At 52.0% G+C, this 22489-nt stretch overlaps 1 protein-coding gene across 1 annotated transcript in view; it reads left to right on the top strand.

Annotated features, from left to right (window-relative positions):
* Positions 1-22489, top strand: part of Glis1 (GLIS family zinc finger 1) — a 192883-nt gene that overhangs the window by 67595 nt on the left and 102799 nt on the right. The window lies entirely within an intron of this gene.

Raw genomic sequence — 22489 nt, 5'->3', positions numbered from 1 at the left:
TGCCACTTACAAGTCACATTCCTCCTGTCACAGTCCCTGTTCATAGGAGAGGCAGCTGCACGGTTGCACAGCCAAGACTGCAGGAGAGTCCAGACCTTCATGGCTGCATGGTGCATTTCTCTTTGGTCCCTCAGACCTGCCATGTGGTCATTCTGCTAAGTGGCCTAATTATGCCTGCTCTGTGTAAAGCTTGGAGCTGACCCTGTGCAGGTGTGACGCTATGGTAGAAGCAGAGGTCAGCGTGACCCCAGGCACTATTGCCTAGCACTGTGTACATAGGGGACGTGACTAGTGGGGAGTGTGTCACGGGGTGAGTCAGAGGAGGACAGTTCAGCCCCACCTCAGAGGACCTGTGCTCTGGAGAAGACTGACACAGGCTCTGGCATGACCATTCCAAGAAGTCCTTTCTGTCTCCCCCTTCTTGGGCTTTGGGCTCATGGTGGCCACTGTGGGAATTCTCAGCTAGAACCTAGCTTTTCATATTGTCCTTCTTAAAGACCACTTAGGGCTACAAACTATGTCAGCCTTCCTGTATTTGTTATTGTACTAACTTAGTGAGACACAGTGCATCCTGTGTCAGGTACCGTGTTAGCACAAGGCAGATAAACCCCAGGAGCCTCTGTTCCCTCCTCAAGCAACTTTCTGTTGGATGATGGTACCACAGGGTGATGAAGGCTAAGGAGGGCAGGAGGGGACAGCAAATGGCCTGGACTTGAGATGGCCACTGGAGGGTGAGTCAGAGCTTGTGAAGCAGGTGCCAAAGACTGTGTCACTAACAGAGGACACAGCATGGACCACAGGGGAGTCTTTGAGAGCACCAAGTAAGAGATGGTCAGCTCAGGGCACATGTGGGCATGGAGGCTAGAGGGGGTCAAGGCCATACAGGGCTTTGGATACCAGTGAGGAGGTGTGTCTATGATCAGATGGATACCAGTGAGGAGGTGTGGCTATGATCAGATGGATACCAGTGAGGAGGTGTGTCTATGATCAGATGGGTACCAGTGAGGAGGTGCGGCTATGATCAGATGGGTACCAGTGAGGAGGTGTGCCTATGATCAGATGGGTACCAGTGAGGAGGTGTGCCTATGATCAGATGGGTACCAGTGAGGAGGTGCGGCTATGATCAGATGGATACCAGTGAGAAGGTGTGTCTATGATCAGATGGATACCAGTGAGGAGGTGTGCCTATGATCAGATGGGTACCAGTGAGGAGGTGCGGCTATAATCAGATGGGTACCAGTGAGGAGGTGTGTCTATGATCAGATGGGTACCAGTGAGGAGGTGTGCCTATGATCAGATGGGTACCAGTGAGGAGGTGCGGCTATTATCAGATGGGTACCAGTGAGGAGGTGTGTCTATGATCAGATGGGTACCAGTGAGAAGGTGTGTCTATGATCAGATGGGTACCAGTGAGGAGGTGCGGCTATGATCAGAGCCTCAGCTTAGCAAGGTCCTGGAAAGCCAAAGGACCAGTCAGGCAGCTAGGAACTCAGGCTGAATGGGTCCTCCAGTGGAAGAGCTTAGGCTAGGAGGAAGCCTAAAGAACAGGGACAGGAGTAAAGATGGACAGCCTGCATAACAAGTTCCTTCCCCTGCCCCGGAAAAAAAACCTGAGAGACCCAGATTGCTAAAAGTTTCATCATGTCCCACAATTTTCTAGGTTGGGGATTTAGGGCCCAACTCCTCGGGTGATCCATGAGCTCCGTGTGAAGGTCAGCTTGCAGGTGGTCTGGCTGGAGGTACAAAACACTGGGTGACCACGTGCTGGGGGCAGCTTCTAAAGGAGCAGTCGTGTGCACCTCCACCACCCACTAGGCCTGTTCTTCTTTGTAGGCCATCTCATGTGGTATCCAGAAGGGAGGACAGACTTCAAGGATGCTAAGGAGTTGACCACCCCCATAAAGTCAGGCCCATGGCCAAATTGTACTCGGTTTGTTAGAGCATCCACAGTTCTTCGGAGGAAGAGTCCCTCATAGGTGGATATTTTTACCCCCCACCCCGACCTTTCTTGGAGAGACTTGTGCCCCTCTAAGGACAGGAGTAAGATGGTATGAGTCGGGCATGGTACAGGGACTGGAGCCTAGCTGTGTGAGGAAGACACCTCACCTATGCATAGTGGTGATCTATCCAATCTCCCAACACTGACTTCAACTACAGCTCTTCCCCACACACCTGGGCTGCTGTCTGCTCAGCGGACATCAGTGTCCTGCAGGGTTAAAGCACCTTTGTTGATGCCAGGATGTGACAGCTACCACCACACGGCACAGGGTTCTATGGTCAGCCAAGAGCCGCACACCGCGTGCTCCAAACCTGGCTTGTGCCCCCAGATAGAGCTATCTGTGGTTAAACTGAGAAGGATCCAGAGCTCAGGCAACCAGAGACAGCGTGATCAGCTTTGTTAAGGTGTGGGGACTGAACACATTGCTGTCTTTGTCTGTGGGTTCTCAGTCCTCATGGCGTCTCTCAGGCCATGGCCATGGTTAGGGCCAGTCTGTAGGCCCAGTCTCCCCGAGAGCCTCAGTGGAGGTACACACACTTGCCCCTTTGGAAACCTGCCTGTGTACCCTTCCCTTTCCCTCTGACACAGAGCTGTGCCTCTGACATGTTGCGTTTGGGTATCAGTCACCTGGACTGCCATCCCCAACCCCGAAGCAGCCCGCCTGTACCTGAACTGCGCCAACTTGGGCTCTGGAGTGTCCATATCAGACTCACACCGCATGCCGTCACCCTCTCCCGCTCGCCCCTCCGACCCCGTTCTTCACCACGGAAGGTTTAATTGTTGCAAATGGAATCCGTGTTCTACAGAAGTCCAATAAATCTGCAGTCTGTCTTCCTGGTAATCCATCACAGATTGCAGATCGCACGAGGAGAAGTCTATAAGATATGTTCTTCATGTCTAGCATGTTGGGTTATTTTCATGTCTTGTGGTTTGCATCTGGCCACTGTCATTTTAGAGGAATTTCCTGCCATCTGCATTCAATTGAATTTTCTCACAGATTTGTGCTTGCTTGTAAATACCCAGGGCTGGCAGAAAAGGGAGCTTTGTTCTTGGTGACATTTCAGAAAGCTGTTCAGGCAGCCTCACCGGCTGATCTGCAGCTTGGTCAGGAGACCAGGGTGAGAAGGTGCCTCAGGGCCTTGGGATGAGATTGCTCCCCTGCAGGCCGGGCAGCCAGGCCAGCTCTCTGCCCCTCCTGCACCCAGCTGCTTCCCTCAGCACTGCGGCCAGTTGTGCTGGGTGTGTGCATTCCTTGGCCCCGTGCCCTCCCTCTGCAGGAAGACAGTTGGGCCGAGACAGTTATGGACCCTAGTGTCCGGATCCAGTCTATTCTAGTTCAGCCCCTGGTAATAGAGAAGGCAGGCCCAGCTCTGTGTGACTAGATGAGTCACTCTGCTCCCCCATGCCTCAGGGCCTCTCATGGGCCTCGGTTGGTTCTAAGGCTTGAGTGGCTTGCAGCTTGAAGCTGGGCCTCTCTTGCTGGTGGTTCTTCCCTCTAGCTGATGCTGATTATTGCCTGCCTGCAGTGTGCCTGACCTTCTGCTTGGGCACAGGAAACCAAAGGATGCATAAGAAGACTGGGTCTTGTCTGTGGGGACCAGCAGTATCTAAGGTGTGTCAAGACCATCCATTTCAGGGCGGGAGGAAACCTCCCACTGTGTTCTAATAATGAGGCTAGGGACAAGCCTGTCACCAGGTGCTGTTGAGTGCCCCGTGGGATTCTTAATTTATTTGCTCTTCCACCAACCACCACAGACAGGCATTTTCTTACCACCATTGTATGGATGAGGAAGCTGAGGTTTAGAGAGCTCACCCAAGGCTATATACCTATGCGCAGGGGTAAATTGGAGTAGGTCCTTGTGAGACATTGAGGCACTGGGGACCAGTGTGACCTGTCTAAGCTGGGCCTTCTCTCATCACCAGGGGCTGGACTAGTAAGTGAGAGTAGTTAAATCTCTAAGGAAGTACGTTTTCTCCTGAGGGATATAAGGTGAGAAAATTATGGGGACTGCTGTCCATAGTGATGACTGTCACTCTTGTGTGTGACATAGGAAACATCATAAGACAGGGTTAGGAAGTAGACTCTTGTTCTTCTTCCTATGCATAGAGGGAGTTAAAACCGAGCCAGGCAAGGAAGGGTATGAAGTATAGATAAGCCAACTTGGCCTAAGTTTACTCAGTAGGAGAATGAGGATATGTCCCCACCCAGCCAGCCTCTAGGTATGAGTGTCCTATCGGGCCTGTGCATAGGACCCCTCATGTACTAGAAGACCGAGTTCCTGTATCACCATCAGCATCATCCCTGTCCTCGCAGAAACAGACTTAATTCCTACCACAGTGAAAGTCCCTCCCCTCGCCAGAGCCACTCTGTCCTGTCCTCCCCTTTTAAGCAGACTGTCTTGGAAGCATCAGTGGGTGCTTTCCCTCTGTTTCGTTTCCCCATTTCCCCGCTTTCTGCAGAGCCCACGCTTGGCCTTCAAGTCCCCAGCTGTGCCCTGACTGCTCCTAGAAGCCAACAGAAGCTGCCATGTCGCCATAGTCACAGCATCAGCGTTTGATCTTCATGGCCTTCATGCATCCTTCCCTCCTTGTGGATGCTGCTTTGTCATGGTTTGCAGATATGCATTCCTCTCTAACCCGCTTCTGGGTCCTGCCTCATCTCAGTGCTGTTGGTGCTCTCCTGATTCTGGGAGGCTTGGGCTTATTTAAGGCCTTCCCTGTGTCCTTTCAAGAAGGAGGAGGCAGCATTCCAACACTTATTGGGTCATGAACAGAGCTGAGAATGTCCTGGCCACAGCTCTGCCCTTCTCAGCCTACCAACTGGAGGTTGTGTCCACACTACATGGGTGGAGGCTTTGTCCATTTTGTCCACTGCTCTGTCTCTAATACTTGGAGGGGTGCCAGGCACAGATCAGCATTTGCTACTAATGAACGGATAGCTAAATAGGTGAGTGAGGACCTTGAATGTGAAGTGCTGTGCTTACCTGGGCAGGAGAGCAGCACTGCTCTCTTTCTGAAGCATCCTGACCTCCTTGACAAGTCAGATGGAGACTGTTCCTCACTGAGCTGCCTTTCTGCCTTATCACGTGGTAGACATGCTTTGGCTTGGAGCCCTTGAGTAGAAACTAAGACTGGTGGTCTCAAGACCACTGTGTCTGAGGACCTGACTCAGGTAGGAACTTCTAACATGGGATCCCTCTGTCCTCCTCACCCCTGTCAGCAGCCAGGGCAAGCACGGATGACGTGAGACAGCTAAGACAGAGGATGGCCAGTGGAGAATGGCACTAGAAGGCTACCCTCCTCGCACCCTGACCCAGTCACAGCTGGCCTCAGGCCCCACCTCCCTATCATCGAGGATGTCCGTCTCACCCCGATGCTCCCCCTGGCTCCTGCAGAATCTCCCTGGATAGAACATCTGCAGACGCACCTGTGCTGGCGGAAGCGAGGCAGTCACAAAGGAAGCTGTCCGTTAGGGGGAGTAGGTGCAGGGAGGGAGGGGGAGGAGGAGAAGCGGAGATGGAGAAGGATGATGGTGTCAAGAACGGAATGAGACCGTGAAAGTCAGAAGCCTGTGGAGTGGCACCAGAAGAACACAGGGAGGACAGAGACCAGGGTAGAGGTCTTCTAGCTAGCACGCTCTTTCCTTTGCCGATGCTGGTCGCAGGAAGGATGGGCGCAGGAGTGAGTCTGTTGGAGCCTGGGGACAGCATCCTCCCTCTGCAGGAGGAGGAAGAGCCAAAGCTTTGAGATTTGAATGTTTACTCATCCATTTGTCCCTGTCCCTAGGTCAAACGCATCTGCCCTCTGTCAGTCTAGCATCCATAGTACACCCACTCATGGTCAGGCAGAGTTCTCAGTCTCCTTTGCTCCCCGCCTGCCATGGCCAGCCCAGGTGATGCTCCAGTCCAGCCTCCAGCCTGCCTTGTCTCCATGGCTCTGGGGTGTCGGCACAGTAACAGTGCCTTCGGTCTGTATGGAGAGATGCAGCCATGGTGGGGGGGGGGCTGGTGAGCTGACAGAGGTTGCCCCTCCTCTCTCCTGCTGTCAGTGATCCTCTAGGCATCTGGGGGTGGGAGCTGCTATTTTTTGCCCACTGGAAGCTCAGTGGAATTAACTTAGTGGCCTATACGTAGCTGTGTGGCCAGGATAGAGTGGTTTTGGATGGTCCTTTTGGTGGCCTTAGGTGGTCTTTGTACATTGCTAGACAGAGTCCCTCTGTGTAACTGTGGACCTCAGTTTTAAGAGTGGTAACCCAGGAAGCTTGTGCTGGGACCAAGAATCCCCAGGACACAGTATCAGTACAGACGTCGTCAGGTTGTTGACTGGGTGTGATCTGTACTAGTTTGGCTGGGCACTGAGGACTCAGATGAGTTAGACCTTGTCACTGTATTTAGGTGGATTTGTGGTCAGAGGGCCTGGGGACTGAGAACATACTCCATCCAGCCTAGGATGCCCCGGCCTTCTTAGCTATCTGAGTCCCCCTCTCTTCAGACATCACTGGTTGGAGTGGCTGGTGGCTGAGGACTTGCTTTCAGGCAAGGCAGATGGGAACTCACCCTCAGCCTGCTTCAGATTCAAACCCACAGGGTGCCCAGCTCTCATCTGACATCCCCAGTGCAGAGCTGGCACAGACAGGGCACTTGCCAGCTCCCTGGTGTGCCGGGCTCTGATGGACTTAACAGAACTGTTCCACGGCACAGGAACAGAGATCATTGTGCTTTTGCCTCATTCCCCTTAAGTCCCGCCCAGGCCTCAGGACTCAGGTGGAGCCCAAGACCTGCTGTTGCCACTTGTCAGGTGATTACTGAACAGATAGGGCGACAGCACCCAGTTCACCGGTACACAAGAGCCAGCCTGTCCCACCCAGGCCCACGTGGAGACAGTGCACAGGGGTTTGGGACTTGAGTTCCATTGGGTCTGCGCAGTCCTCCTAGTTACTTTATTGAAGAGCACTAAAAATTTTTTTCTTGGAAATTATGTGGTTAATTTTGTGTTTTTGTTTAGCAGCAGGGCTGGGAGTGGGAACCCTTATTAGTATCAGTTTGGGAAAAAATACTGAGGCGTTCACGGCCAACTGCTTAATAGTTTTCATTGAATTAATTTTAAAATGAGAACCTTGTTTTCCTTATTTAATAGTAGAAAACGACTTCCACATTCTGCCCAGTAACAGCCTCGGTTACGGGCTCTCCACGAACAATGCACACATTAAAGGCATTGCGCTGCCCATGTGTGGAATGAAGGATTTTGTGCAAACTACTTGTTATAAGCGCACGATGCACTTAACTCTTTTTTTTTTTTAATTTTTATTTTTTACTGTCGTGGTGACAGATCCAGCACAGAACTAAGCTGTTAAATGGCACAGACTCTGGCTTTTTCAGTCTATGAAAAAAAAATGGAGTAACATTTTAGAAACGCCACAGGGCTAGGAGGAAATTGTTAATTCATTTGGCTCAACATCCAGGGTTCCCTGGGCCAATGCTCACTGCCTAGGAGAGGTGGCTAGGAGGATCTCATGGAGGCTTGGTAGCCAAGCCCAGGCTAGCCCAAATAACCATACGCCTTGGGGGAAGGGGATGCCAGCAGTGGACAGGGCTCTAACGTCAGCCACCTCGCTCTAATCCACCTGTCCCTTCCTCTACTGGGGCCATCAGGACAATCATATTCATTGTAGTATTGATGAAAGATTATATTGATTGTCTCAGCATCCTGTTAGGTCGGTAATGCTATTCTGAGCCCATTGATCTCTTCTGGTGTGTGGACATTTATATGTTTATGGTTTCTTTTAAACATTTATTTTTACGTTATGTGTATGAGTGTTTTGTGTGCATGTATGTATGGGTACCATGTGTATGCCTCATGCCCTCTGACTCCAGAAGAGGTCTCAGATCCCCTGGGGCTGGAGTTCCAGATGATTGCAAGCCATCATGTGGGTGCTGGGAACCTAACCTAGGTTCTGTGGAAGAGCAGCTACTTCAACACTGAGCCACCTCTACAGCCTTTATGTTTATATTTTAATATAAAATGCATAGAATTTGACCATCAACCTCCGCCATGGTTTTCTTTGTTCCATTCATGTCTTCACCCCTCCCTTCCCACCACAGTGTAATGAGCCACCCAAACTATGACGTCAGACACTAACAAGTTGCACCTGCTTATGAGCTCGTCCCTATCTGGTCTCCCTGCCTCTGTTTGGAGGTAATTGTTTTTCTAAATTCTGTTCACATTTCTCTGTTTAGGTTATACGTCTTGCTGAAATAAATCATACATTTAGAGGTGTGCACACAAATTTACACTTTTGATGACTATTACAGTGTGGTTGAAACCATGCAGACAATCCTTAGGTTAAAAAAAAACGAACTATTAGAGTTACCCCAATCAGCCCCATTCATGCTGCCCACTTCTCTGGGCTTCACAAGCCTGAGTGGATTCGTTCTAGAGCTACAGATTAGTTCTTCTTTTGAACTCTGTGGCTAGGGTCATGCAGTGTTTACTCGGTCTGGCTTCTTTTGCTCAGTACTGTCTCTGACATCTGTTTGTGTCACCCAGTGGCCCCAGCTTGTACCTTCTCCAGTATTACTGTTTATCTTTTCCCATCGCCAGCGAACTTTGGTTTGTCTCCAGTCCTTGACTGTTGTGGGCAGACTGACTGTGAAGATAGCTGTGTGTGTCTTCATGGTGAGTGAGTATCCATACTTCTCCCATCCAGTACTGACCAGGCCTGGCCCTACTTAGCTTCCAAGGTGAGACAAGATGGGACACATTCAAGGTGGTGTGGCCATAGACATAGACATACCTGTGGGCTTCTGTTGGGTAGAAAGGTAGGAATGAAATTACTAAGCCAGGGGTAAGGGTGAGTTTACTTTTAGTTTTCCAAAGTGGTACCATTCTGTCTCCTGATAGCAGGGCAGAGTGGCATTGTAAGCAAGGATTACAGAGCAAGGGGTACTCACAGCATTATGCTACTGGACATTGCAGGTGACTCTAATCATTCATTTCCACTGCAGTGTGACAGCCCTGGCTGTCTTCCACGCTAGCTGCTGGATACTTGGGTTGTTCCTGGCTCCTTATGATGTCTTGTGGTGCTGCTGTGCTAGGGCACTGGGGCTTGAGCCTTGTCTGAGGACCCCGTTTTGCTGTGGATAGTTCTTGAGGATTTCCAGAGACCTTCTGCTTCCGTGGGTGTAACCACTGGGGTGCTGGTAAAGTTCTAGAAAGTCTCTATGGAGAGAAGGCTGCCATCGTAGGGTCTTCTGACTGTCTATGGGGGTGTCATCGTAGGGTCTTCTGACTGTTTATGGGGGTGTCATCGTAGGGTCTTCTGACTGTCTATGGGGGCTGCCATTGTAGGGTCTTCTGACTGTATGTGGGGTGTCATCGTAGGGTCTTCCAGCTGTCTATGAGGGGTGTCATCATAGGGTCTTCTGACTGTATGGGGGGTGTCATCGTAGGGTCTTCCAACTGTCTATGGGGGTTGCCATTGTAGGGTCTTCTGACTGTATGTGGGATGTCATTGTATGTGGGATGTCATTGTAGGGTCTTCCAACTGTCTGAGGGGTGTCATCGTAGGGTCTTCCGACTGTCTATGGGGGTATCATCGTAGGGTCTTCCAACTGTCTATGGGAGGTGTCATCATAAAGTAAGTCTTCTGACTGTCTATGGGGGGTGTCATTTTAGGATCTTCCAACTATCTATGGGGGGTGTCATCATAGGGTCTTCCAACTCTCTATGGGGGTGTCATTGTAGCATCTTCCAGTTTCTCTAGTCTTCCAGACTTCTTTCCTAACCTGCTGTTAGCTGTGGCTGAAGCATTGACTCCTCCTTTGGGGCACACTGTCCATCATCCTGGGCACCAGCTGGGATGCTCTTGCCCCCAAATGTCTCCCACACTATCAGACACATCCATTTTCATCAGCACCTGAACTGCCAGGCAACATTGATGAGGTTTTCCTCAGTGAACGAGCATCCTTGAGAACCTAACTCTGGGTGTTCGAGAGATAACGCTTGAGCAGAAATCCCTTCTAGAATGCTTTTCCAGGAGGGGAGAGAAATCACCAACTATAACCAGGGTCAGAGAGGAAAACAGATGTGATGTCAGAATGCAAAAAGCTCTGTGGGAAAGAATGGAGCAGGGTAAAATAGATGAAGGATTACCACACACAGTGTTCTTTACCTGTGCTTCTGGGCTGTCCAGGTTTCCAAAGTGGATTGGGAAAAGCTTGGCAGGATCTCCACACCCTCACCCTATGAGTCCCAGCTGGAAGGCTCACCCCAAGCCCTGTGCGCATGCCAATCTCTCTACAACGCTCCCCCTGGCCTCCCCTTTGGTCCCATTCATTCATGCTTTGATTGAACAAGACTTAGAAGGAGCCAAGTAGACTCGGGGTAAATCCCAGCTCAGTTACCCCCTTGTTGAGGTTACTTGGTTTCTCTGAGCCCAGATTTCTCCCCTGAGGACAGCGGAGATGACAACAATACTCCTTTGGGTTCCTGGGAAACAACATGATACAGCCCAAGCCCAGCACGGACGGTGCAGGCCTTCCATTCCAGCATGGAACTTGGGGCTATGATTTGCAGGGGTCTGGATATTGGATCACTGCCTTGTCAGACCCACTTGTCCTGTGGGCAGAGACAGAAAGGTGGACAAATATGATCTGTGTCACTTGGTCACAAGTACAGTAGAAAGAGAACAGGGAAGGGAGATAGGCAATGCTTAAAAGGGTGTTGGGCATTTAGTTATCGTGCCTGGAAACACCTGGGTGCTTGTGCTGTTCATAAGACACGGGCGCAGAAAGAGGCGACTGTGGCTGGGACCTTTGATGCTCAGTCAGTTGTGGATGTTTACTGAGCTTTTGTTTGTGTCCAGCCCATTTCCATGCCCCGAGGAAGTCTTAGTAACCAACTCAAACCAGGTGTTATTACCTGGATATTACAGTCCTGTGTGAGAGACAGAGCGTGGGCCAACAAGCAAGTTAGGCAGCTGCTGTTACCATAGCACGCAGTGATCCTTCATATAGGTCTAATGTGTCGTTCCTTTGCTGTTAATACTTGCTATTGTGAAATGACCGTGTCCCTTGGAGTGGGAACCTGTGTCTTCAGTGGCCTGAGTGTGACCCTGAGGCCTGGAACCGTCATGTGCCGCTGCCGCCGCCTCCTCCTCCTCTTCTTCCTCCTCCTCCTCCTCTTCCTCATCCTCCTCTTCCTCTTCTTCCTCCTCCTCATCCTCCTCTTCCTCTTCCTCCTCTTCCTCCTCCTCCTCTTCCTCCTCCTCCTCTTCCTCCTCCTCCTTCTCCTCTCCCTCCTCCTCTTCCTCCTCCTCCTCTTCTTCCTTCTCTCCCTCCTCCTCCTCCTCTTCCTCCTCCTCCTCTTCCTCCTTCTCCTCCTCTCCCTCCTCTTCCTCCTCCTCTTCCTCCTCCTCCTCTTCCTCCTCCTCCTCCTCTTCCTCCTCCTCCTCCTCTTCCTCCTCCTCCTCTTCCTCCTCTCCTCCTCTCCCTCATCTTCCTCCTCCTCTTCCTCCTCCTCCTCTTCCTCCTCCTCCTCCTCTTCCTCCTCCTCTTCCTCTTCCTCCTCCTCCTCTTCATCCTTCTCCTCCTCTTCCTCCTCCTCCTTCTCCTCTCCCTCCTCTTCCTCCTCCTCCTTCTCTTCTCCCTCCTCCTCCTCTTCCTCCTCCTCCTCTTCTTCCTTCTCTCCCTCCTCCTCCTCTTCCTCCTCCTCTTCCTCCTCCTCTTCCTCTTCCTCCTCCTCTTCATCCTTCTTCTCCTCTTCCTCCTCCTCCTTCTCCTCTCCCTCCTCCTCCTCTTCCTCCTCCTCCTTCTCCTCTCCCTCCTCCTCCTCTTCTTCCTTCTCTCCCTCCTCCTCCTCCTCTTCCTCCTCCTCCTCTTCCTCCTCCTCCTCTCCCTCCTCCTCCTCCTCTTCCTCCTCCTCTTCCTCCTCCTCCTCCTCCTCCTCTTCCTCCTCCTCTTCCTCATCCTCCTCTTTCTCCTCCTCTTCTCCTGTTTTACTACTGGTTATTAGTGGCTTCTCTCTCCTCATCCTAGGATGTCCTAGGAGAGCAGAGATTTCTGTCTGTTCAATCCAGTGTCACCTCCCAGACATTGACGGCAGCTTCTGGTGTGTAACAGATGCGTAAGAATGCTCGTTTACTGAATTTTCACCAAGCTCGTGCCAGCTAGTACGAGTAGTGGTGCTGAGGCAGGGATCTTTGGGTGCAGTGACACACACTTGTAATTCTAACGCTGGGATGGGAAGATCAAGCCATGTCTGAGGCCCGCCCAGCCTGCACAGTGAGTTTAAGTTCAGCCTGGACTACAGAGTGAGAATTGTCTCAAAGCAGGCAGACAGAAAGCATAAAGAAGGTAAGAGGCCTGTACGGTGGCTGAGAGCACAGCTCCACTGGGCAGTCATGGGCTCCCTGGACAGAGCGTCTCGGCAGGGGCTGAATGTGTATGGGGTACTCTGGGAACCGCTGATTGGGGTGGCAGTAGGGAAAACAGAGGTCAGTAAGCCAACCTCAGAGCTGTCCTCTTGGTGAGTGCAAAGCCAGCACAATCAGGACATGAAAGAGTGGAGAAACTTTTGTCACCAGCAGAGAGAAGTGCGGGGCTGTTTCCAAAGCAGCATCTCCCTGGAGGAAGGGAGCATGGGCATTTCAGTCATAGCACCTCTGCATATTTATATGAGAAAGCACTTTAGGGGGCGGGTGTGTGTCTGAGGGTGCTTCTGAGCATGCTCAATGTGATGTCATAGGTCAAGAAGGAAATAGAGTTACACATTTCTGGGCATGCTCAGCTACATGTAATAGAACGTATGCTTAAAGGGGGAAGATGGCTGATAGGAATGCTATGGGGATGTTCAATTTAATACTGTAATGTGCTAAATTTTCTCAGGGCTGCCCGAGAGTATGAGTCAGAGTGGTTAGGTATACTTTGACTGCTGGCTCACAGGTTTTTCTAGAGAATTAGTTGATAGGAAAGGAAAGAAGAAAGGAAGGAAGGAAGGAAGAAAGAAAGAAGAGAAAGAAGGGCAACCTAGCACATGTGGTGATGCTGCAGTCTACTTCCATGTGCCTGCCGCACTTAGCGGCTGACCATATCTGGTAATGACACTTGCCAGTATTTGTCAATTAACCCTAAGAACATTCTTGGCCTTCTCCCTCCACTTTGCCCTTTCTTTTCAAAACATGTTGGCTTGGGACGGTTTCTTTCTTGTAAGAACACCTAGCTGGCATCTGGATGCCAAGGCTGGGCTCCCAGATCACTGGGTTAGAGGCAGGTAAGCCTCACCCCTGACCTCACTCACAGTCCTCATATGTGATGTGGGGGTGGATAGCTGTGCAGTCATGCTAGGGTGTGGCGTGTGTGTGTGGTGTGTTTCCCACTTGTCAGCATCTAGCAACCAAGGGTGAGAGACCCAGGAGCGGACGGAGTGGCTCACCACATGCCACCCATCCCCTCAGCAGTCACCATAGACTCGGGAAGGAACTTGTCCAAAAGCCCACACTACCTCTGTGTGGTAGGGTCTGCACCAGTGCCCTGTCCCAGCTGGTGCCCCCTGCAGCCTTCACTCCAGATATAGCTCAGATAACCCCACCAGGGTTACAGGGGCATTTAGGACAACCTCCTACCCTAGTTATAATGTGCTGTTTCCTGTTGTTCTGAAGGGTTGCCCCAAGACTTGCTGGGGTAAGCCTGAAACTTCACAGAACTTCTGGGAAGAAGCAACCCGAGTGTAAATCAGGTTTATGGCCGGGATAATGAAGTCTCAGTTCCTCGGACGTCTTGATTCCTTCCATATGAAGCCCTCTGCATTTGGTCACAGTCGAATGCAGTGGTTTCATGTGTCCAGTCCCTGGAGGCAGGCAGGCAGGTAGGCCATTCTGATGCGTCGGTGAGCGCTCATCAGTACCTCTGTGGCTGTTTGATGATAGTGTTCTTTACACCTTCTCTAACTGACTGTGCAGCGCAGGGCTTCACGACAGTTGGGGAGGGCTTCCCTGGGGGGAGCTGTGGAGGTAAAGCTGCAGAATGGTGTGCCAGGCAGAGGAACAGGCATGTGCGAACCGAGAGAGGATAGAACTGGAGGGACAAGTTCCAGATATGGGGAGGGAGGAGGGCTTTCCTGCATGGCACACTTGGTCTTCCCGAATGAGGTGTCACTTAAGCAGAGGGTGGATAATAAAAGGGTGGATGGGAGTTTTTCAGCTCCCACAGTTGGCAAAGGTCTGGGCAAGTAACTGGGGAGGCCAGTGTCCAGCAGGGTGACGAGGTAGCAGCTGGGGAGGCAGTGATGGTGGTGCCAGGTACTGGAGAGGTGTGCGGGGGACTGATGCTGGCATATGCAGCTCTCTGTGCCCCTTGCTCTCCATCCAAGCATGACAGCTTAGTTCTGGGCAGCTGTGCTGCTGGTGTTTGTAATTACAGTGGCAACGGGACTGTGCCCGTCAGACTTCCCTAGGCTGATTCAGCCTGGGAACACTAGTCCTAGTCATGGGGAACAGAGGCAGGACATCGTATTTCCTGGGGACCCTTATGGTGAGATGTCCTGACCCCGACTGAGCTATCTTTTCTGCCCAGACCTGGCAGTGCCTGATTGTTAGGGGTGGGAGTGAACAGTCACTTAGGCAGGGAGAGCGCTTTGGATCCACCAAAGGTAGGTAGCATGGAAGGCTCTGGTCTTGGGATGGTGCTGCCTTGAAGGAAGACGCAGGCCATGTACCTCACATCTTGGGCACCTCCTCAAGCCTGGGGTTATGGGAGGTGCAGGCTGTGATTCTTAGTCCAAGGCCCTTGCATCATTCACTCTCTGGTGTTTTCCAAGATCAACTCTTCTTCCCAGAAGCTCAAGAAATGTCACCGTGTCAGAAAGATGTGCCAAGGATGCTACTACTCCTCTGCCACCAAGGCCCTCCCTCTCTGGGGCCTTATTATCACCCCAACTTTCATCCTTATGAATCACTGAGGCAACCCCACCCAAGGGGAGGGAATTGTGCACCCATATCTTTTCAGATGAGGAGCCCAGGATCAGAGAAGGGTCCACCCAGTTGGGCACCCAGGCCTCCTCTCGTTGTTTCCTTTGCCCTGCCTGCTTCCTTGATACTTCCTGGACACTGCAGGACCTCAGAGTTCTTACAGCCAGCAGCAAGATGCACTGGGAAAACCATCCCCTCCCTGAAGCAGCTCATGCCTAGGAGCCATTGTCCAGAGTGTAGAAGAGACCAAGCCATGGGAGGGGAGAGCATGCTGGGGGGCAGCAGAAGCACCAGCCTCCTGGAGCAGGCATGGATTCCAAAAAGAGAAGGATTTGCCATTCGGGGACAGCCATGCAGAGTGGGGAGCCAACCTTTGCTGAGAGCAGTAGCAGTGCTTGTGGAAGAACAGTTAGCATTTCCCAGGATTGCTTTTTAAGCATGGCGGGTAGGCGGGACCTGGGAAGGGACACTCACAGGTAGGGTTGGGGACAAGCTGGGGACTCTTAAAGCAATTGGCTTTGCCTCATCACTCAGCTCCCGGGCCAATGGTTGGGAATTGTCTAGAGAGTTGCTGTAAACATGAGCCCTAGTGTCTGAACCACCCATGCAAAACCATTGCTTGGATTTCCCCAGCACTGAGTTGCTGGGAGCTGAGGGCCTTTGGATTTAGGCATCTCTGTGTGCAGAGTGGGAACGGGGGATATTTGTTTTTTAGCTGCTCCAAAGAAAAGCTGTTACAAAATGGTGCAAGCTGGCTAAGGAAAGATTAGCAGGGCCCAAGCTGGGGTTATTTTTGACTTAGCAGGGAGGATAGGTTAAGGGGATGCAGCCAATGCATGTCCTACAGAGGGGGAAGGGAGCCCAGGGCACCTGTCCCTGTAAGCTGCTCATGGGGAATCTACTCTACAGTCTTGTGTTGAATCTGCCATGGCACACCACTGTCCTAGAAAGCCGCAGTACCCTGAGGGCCCAGCAGCCAAGGGCAGAGCAAGCCTTGGGGGCAGACAGCCTAGATGGCCTTCCCATGGCGTTCCATATGTGCCCTTTGAGAGTCCTCCGTCCCTGCCTGTCGCTCCATCTGTCCAACGGCCTGTGTCACCCGGTACTCACATCGCAAGGGCGACCCTCTGGAGCCAGGCTGCTGCTGGCTGCGGAGGCCCAGCTGGGCTGTTGATTGTTCTGAAGAGCTCAGAGCTCTTTCAAGGGAAACTGCAGTCAATTAGTGGAGAGTGGAATTTGAAAGGCCCAAATCCCTTTTTACCCCAAACTTCAAATCTGGTTTTCGTCAATGGCTTTGAAAACAAATACCAAAAGAACCTCTTTTTAAAAAATTATTTTTTTCCTTCTCCTCTTTTCCCGTCCCTCCCTTGCATTCTCTTGTTTCCTGGGCTTTTATCTCTTTGAAGAGGCAGCTCTGGTAGCCTGGCCTGGCTCTGCTGTGATGGCTGAGCAGGTGGCTCTGAGGCTGGCACAGACCCCGCCCTTCCAGCGCATGCCTGAGCCTTGCCTCCTCTTGTGCTCGCTCGCTCGCTGGTGGGGAACCTGTGTGGACGCTTTCTGCACCCTGGCTTCCTCTGCTGCATTTCTCTGTTTTGGGACGTCAGCCCCACGTGGGTGTTAAAGCAGGTGGCCCGCAATGGGTAGGAGAAGGGAGCTAGAGAGGAAAGAGGGCTCAACTGTGGGCAGACACAGAGCTTGGCCTTCAGAGAGGTGCCTGTCACTCATGCCTGTGTCTTCCACTGTTGAGCTGTTTCCTCATTCATGCTGTGAATGTCCACTGCCCAAGGTAGACCGTCCTAGCGTCGGCCCCGAGTAGCCTGGAGTCTCGTGGGGAGAGGGAAGCAGCTGTGGGAAAGGCCAAGTGGAGAGAACCAGGTGTGGTAAGAACGGAGAAGGCACTAGCTGCTTGCAGTGGTCAGCAGAGACGCTGACAGCTGGCTGCTGGACTGGCTCCTGATGGACAAGGGAGATTTGTCAAGGAAAAAGGAGGGGCAGGGCATTCTGGCAGAAGGTATGAAAGAGCAGAGGCCCAGCATCGGCAAAGACTCCCACTGCTCTGTGGGAGGTTGGTGTGGCTATGCCCAGAGCAAGCTGAGGTGCAAGGTGGTTGGTTGGTCAAAGGCTAGCCCAAGATGCATGCTGTTTGCAACTCACCATGACACTTTGTGTCACACTGTCCCATGAGCTCCCAGGGCAAGCACTGTGTCATCCTGACAGCTCTGGGTGGGGGTCCATGCTGCTTGTCACAGATGAGCAGACAGGCTCACAGAGAGGAGAGAGGACCTTTCCCAAGGGCCACAGGTGCCCAGCTCGGGGATGGACATTTTGGGTGAGGGGCATAGAGCCAAGAGGCATTGGCTACCTAGAGGCTACCAGAGGACAACTAGCATCTGGGATTCCTCTAAGGACAAAGAGGTGGCATTTTTACATAGAGGTGTCAGCTGATACTCAACAGAAATGTGAGACTTAGGATTTGAACTCCCGTCAAAGGCAACAAAACCACAGCTTTCATAGCCACATCCTCTTGTTCTTTGAGTAGACTGATCGTGGCCAGTGAGCCCACCTTCGAAACCTTCTGGGCTCATCCCCAGCTTTGCTTTTTCCTCTTCTCTTCCTGTCACAGTCTTGGTGCCTTTAAGCAGTGGTCTTTGAGACCTGTCTGAGGACAGGCAGAAAAGCAGGTGTGTGATGTGCATATACGTGTGTGTGATGGGGGGCAGCCGAGGAGCATGTGATATGCATGTACATGTGTGTGATGGGGAGGGGCAGTCGAGTAGCGTGTGATGTGCGTGTGTGTGTGTATGTGTGTGTGATGGGGAGGGGCAGCTGAGGAGCATGTGATGTGCGTGTGTGTGTATGTGTGTGTGATGGGGGGGCAGCCGAGTAGCATTTACCTGGTTTCAGATCCTGGCTGTTCCTTGTTGACAACCTTGTTACTTAATGCTCCTTATCTGTGTAATGGAACAGTAACCGGGCTCCTTCCCCCTGGGGCTGTGCTGAGGAGTAAGGAGATGGTCTAGGTTAGATGCTCCGTGTTGTTGATACACAGCACGTGCTCAGTGAGTGGCTGCGTCATTGGGGGATTCCAGACACTCATGTGGCAGCAGGTTCAGACCTAGACTCTGTCCAGCAGAGAGCTAGGGACCCCAGAAAGCCTGGCACCCAACCCCAGGTATGTGATGAAAGCAGAGACCTAAGCTGGGTGTGGTGGGATTTGCCTGTAAAGCCAGCACTGGGGAGGTGAGCTAGGACTGTCGTGTGTTTGAAGCCATCTGAGCTACAGGGAAAGATCCTGTCTCAGAAACCTGAAGGAGGGAAGAAGGGCTGAAAGGAAAAAACAAGCAAACCTGGGACCCAGGGAAGGACAGGACCACCCACCAATAAACCAGGCTCCCAGGCGTACCCTCTCAGCACGAACACAAGGTGTCCGTCAGTGCCCTGTCATGCCCTGTGCTCGGCTATCCTCGTCCTCACTGGGCATTCTTCAGGAAGGGTTGGAACCTCTGTCCATCTGCATGCCTGAGGACTGATGCTTGGTCCCAGACCTCCGTTCTGACAAGTGTCACGTCTTGCTTCCCAAGGCATCTAACTCACTGTTGAGGGACATTGGGCGAGCTGCGTCCCTTCTCTTAGTAGTCACAACAGTACATTGGTATCAGCAACTGACTAGATGGTTAAAATGTACTGAGTCCTACGCATCTCATACGCAGTGATTTAAGTCTTACATTAGGATTTCTTGGTTGTTGCTTGTTTGCTTGCTTTCCAGTTTTGCAAAAATATCAATTGAGGTTTGGCAAAGTATCAGGCTTGGGGTTTGAACCCAGAGCCAAAGGTAGCAAAGTCACAGCTTTCAGGCATATTTATATTCTCCTGCCTCTTCCATGATCTGACTGTCAGGCCAGTGGGGTTCTGGGGAGAGTGCTGTGTGCCATAGAGCCCTCCCCTGCCCCCTCTGAAATCCTTGTTATTAGCTTCCTAATCCTAGGGTCTATAAATATTCACTGAGTAAACCTGCATTTGCGTTGGCCCCATATAGAGGGCTGGAAAAATTCCCGCCCTGTCTCCAAGGTAAGACAGGAAAGAAAATATTATCGTCACCCTCTGGTGGAACCAGGTCCAGGCCTCTGTCCCGCTGAATCACCTGAGAGTCGGGTCTCACCGCAGCCACAGAAAGGAGCTGGGTTTCCAACCAAAACAACATGTGTGCATCTGCCTGGAATTTAGTGACTGATTTATGGGGTGCCTCCTGCCAGCGCTGAGGAGATGGACAGGCCTTCTCCAGGCATGCCTGAGTCCAGCCTCCCAGGGAAGAGGGGAGCTCTTGGGGACTGAGGCACAGATGAATGCGAGGCCTCACAACCTAGCACGATGCAGTCAGACTCAGACTGAGAGAGGTCATACCAGGCTTTTAAGGGGTTGGCATTCCATGGCCGCCCTGGACACTCTTCTCTGACCCTGCCAGGGCTCCATCAATGGGAGCTGGAAAGTGTGACCATTGACCGGTGCCTTCCCTGTGTTCTCTGAGGCAGGCGCTAGGACCCCTGTGGTACAAATAAGGAACCCAGGTTCAGAGGGACTAGGGATCTGGTCAGCTGTTCGGTTCCCAGTGGTAGACCCCACTTTCAGCCATTGCTTTGACCTCCACGGTCAACACCTCTGCAGAGCAGGACGGTCTGAGGAGCCCCACCTCCCTCTGCCTTCACTCCCTGCCCTGGTGTGGATGAAGCCAGGCCTCACGGCAGCTGAGAGTTCTGCGTGAGTTGTGTTCTACCAGTATCCTTTCTCATGCATCTTGTCGCTCTGCTCATACCTCTCCCTGTGGAATTCCTGATCACTCCCACCGGGGCTCACTCCCTCGTCCTTGTCCACCGACTCCTTCTACCATGACTCTCTGGTTTTGGACCCTAGAGGATTCCAGGATTGGAAAGGCGCTCTTTGTGAAGTGAGCTAGTCAGGGCCCCGTAGTGGTATGTAATTGGGACAGACACGAGACTGCCGGCTTCAGGTTCCCTGCTCCTTATTGCTCCACAGTGTCCCAGTGGCTCTGCCGGGGCTGGGTGGCAGGAAGGCCAGGAAGAGGACATATCAGTTCATATCTAGCTAGTCACTTCCGCACTCTTGACTCTGCGGCGGCTCCTGATTAACCCCAACTGCAGAGGGGGTCTTGGCTGTCTACCGTAGTGGACTGAACCCACCTAGAGGACTCCAGTCCCTTTGAACAGGGGTCTGTTTTGCTCATCCTCTCCCTCCTGCAGCCGCCCCATCATTCAGCCCTAGTATCCTTTATGCAAAGTGCAAATGTTTCCGAGTTCTCAGGCTTGAAACACCTGCATAGGCAAATCCGCTTGAGCATCCCTAATCCCAAATCCAAATGTTCCGGGATTTAAAATGTTTTATCAACACTCAAGAAATGCTCCAGAATTTAAAATGTTTTATCAGCACTCAAGAAACGCTGGGTTATAGTGCACAGATTATAGTGCACTTGTGTGTGTGTGTGCGTGCATACACACACACACACACATACACACGCACACACACACACGCATGCCTGTGAACACATCCAGAAGAGGGATGTTACAGGTGTTTGTGAAGCTCCTGATGTAGGTGCTGGAACCAAACTTGAGTCCTCTGGAAGAGCAGGTCTCACTCTTTACTCAGCCATCCCTCTAACCTCAAGGCTTCTTTCTGGTTTGGGGACTACAAATGTCCAACCTATAGTTGCTGAGAAAATAGCGAGGTAGAGGACTCCCTGGTCCCTTTGCTTTACCAACCAGGCAGGCCGTGGTTATTACCCATCAGAATGAAAGGAGAATTCCCTTGTTCCAGGGAGAGACTTTCCCTGCTCCCACCCTCCACACACTGTCCCAAGCACTATCCTCAGGTTCAGATCCATATTCTCACTTGGTGGACAGATCCTCCACCCTCCCGCAAGCTCCAGGTGCTGGCTCCCAGGGTTCGGTGTCCAGCATTGGCTATTCTAGGCCTGGAAACTCCACCAGCTCCTTTTGTGTCCCTGTCTCCTGTACATGTGAATCTTTTCTGTGAGTATTCTTCCTCATCCTGCGTGATTGGCACTTGTCTGCCAGTCACTGACAGTGAATCTCTTGGTATCTTGCTTACACAGGAATAGTAATTCACCTTCCAAAGATGGGGTTACTCTGTGTCTGCCGTTCGGTGTGCTGTGTCTAGTGATGCCAGCTGCAGCTTATCGGTACCTCACAGATCACATACACAGCATCTGTCCAGTCCAGAAGATTAGCTTAAATTCTGACTGAGGTCCAGGGAAGGCTGGACAGTAAACGAGTCACCCCGTGACCATGAAGTCTGCTTCTGCCATCTTCAGGATATAGTCTGGGCTCTCATACTTGGGGTCTAAGCTTTGTCCCGCGTGGCTGGGGAGAGCCACACTTCACAGCTCCAGAAGCCGTTCTCTGGTCTCACCCTGTTCTGATTCGTATGGATTCTTGCCCAGAGACCCCCTCTGTCATGGTCCAACCCTGATGTCCACATGGCATTATTCAGAGGCCCCTTCCCTGGGGTCCTCCTCTGCCCTTCCTTCTAGGGTCAGGCATCTTGCTGGGGCCTGAGGAGAATCCATCCAGCAGAGAGTCACTAGGTCTCAGTGGCCACCAGCAAGGGTCAGCAGAAAGTAGCTGCACATAGCACGCTGGGGCAGTGGGAAGCCTGCCATACTGCTGCACCCACAGTCCGTTCATCCCTTCACTCAGCTAACAGGTGCCCCCTGGGACCTGCTGTGCTGAGAGGCCAGGACCAGAGGGGAATCTGACTTAGTCCTACCCACAGGGCCCTGAAGGAGCCAAACTGGGGATGCTACACACACTCAAATGCTCCCAGTTAGGAAGGAGAGCTAGGCAGACACACATCACAGGGGGAAGAAGGCAGTGAGAGGGAGAAGATGCCAGGACAGTGAGTGGGCTCCCAGAAGGCCCTGCAGTTAACTACTGAGTGGCTGAGTAAGGGCGCATACTCTGTTATATATGGGGAGTTGGAGACAGGTGGGTGTGAGTGAGCAGTCGGAGTCCCCGTGTGCCCAAGTCAGGAAAGCCTGAACGTGGTATCAGCTTATTTTGCTTGGTTTTCTGTTGCTATGACAGCATACCTAAGGTGGGATAACTTATAAAGTGTGTTTTGGCTCAAGCTTCTGGAGAACACAAAGCCCAATGCTAAGCATCCATACCTGATGAGATTCTTTCACTGCTTCAGCTCAGGATAGGGGTTAGAGCATGTAGCTCAGTTGGTAGACTGCTTGCTCAGAGTGTACAGGCCCTGGGTTAGAGCACGTAGCTCAGTTGGTAGACTGCTTGCCCAGGGTGTACAGGCCCTGGGTCAGATCCCCAGTACTATGTAAAACGCCTGAAACTCCAGCATTCTCAGAGTTGGGGGCTGGATGGATGATCAGGAGTTTAATGTCATTCTCAGTTGCATAATGAATTTGAGGCCAGTCTAGGCCATAGGAGACCCTGCCTAATATAAAGGAAGAGAGGGCGAGGCTCAGGCAGATGGAA

Source organism: Microtus oregoni, unplaced genomic scaffold, assembly GCF_018167655.1.
Source record: "Microtus oregoni isolate MIOR12 unplaced genomic scaffold, Mior012 000005F_ref0000423, whole genome shotgun sequence".
NCBI classification, from domain to species: Eukaryota; Metazoa; Chordata; class Mammalia; order Rodentia; family Cricetidae; genus Microtus; species Microtus oregoni.
The sequence above is the reverse complement of the archived record's forward strand: the minus strand, read 5'-3'. Positions and strand labels throughout refer to the sequence as shown.